Genomic DNA, 592 nt, shown 5'->3' with positions numbered 1-592 from the left:
AGACTGCTTATAAGACGCCGATAGGAACTACTCCATACCGATTGGTATATGGCAAAGCATGTCACCTCCCAGTTGAAATCGAGCATAAGGCGTATTGGGCCATTAAAAAATTAAATGAAGATCTATTCATAGCAGGGCAGGAGCGAATGTTTCAACTGAATGAATTGGAAGAATGGCGTTTGCTAGCCTATGAGACATCCAGATCTTACAAGGAACGATCCAAGTTTTACCACGACATGCATATCAAGAAAAACAAAGAATTCATTAAGGGAGATAAAGTGCTATTATTCAATTCCAGACTGCGATTGTTTCCTGGGAAACTTAAATCAAGATGGACGGGGCCTTATATTGTTACAAAGGTATTTCCTTATAGAACCTTGGAGATCACTCATCCAGAAAAAGGATCTTTTAAGGTAAACGGCCACCAAGTCAAGAAATACTATGGAACGGAAAATACGCAAGGGACAGTCCAGTGTTACAGGCTAATACCCTGGACAGATGAATAGCACTATCTTCATGACAATTTCGTCGGGCTAAAGACGTTAAACGTAGCGCTGACCGGGAGGCAACCCGTTATTTACAATGCTTTATT

The sequence above is a fragment of the Ipomoea triloba genome, chromosome 11 (genome assembly GCF_003576645.1).
Source record: "Ipomoea triloba cultivar NCNSP0323 chromosome 11, ASM357664v1".
NCBI lineage: Eukaryota > Viridiplantae > Streptophyta > Magnoliopsida > Solanales > Convolvulaceae > Ipomoea > Ipomoea triloba.
This window is presented reverse-complemented; position numbering follows the sequence as displayed.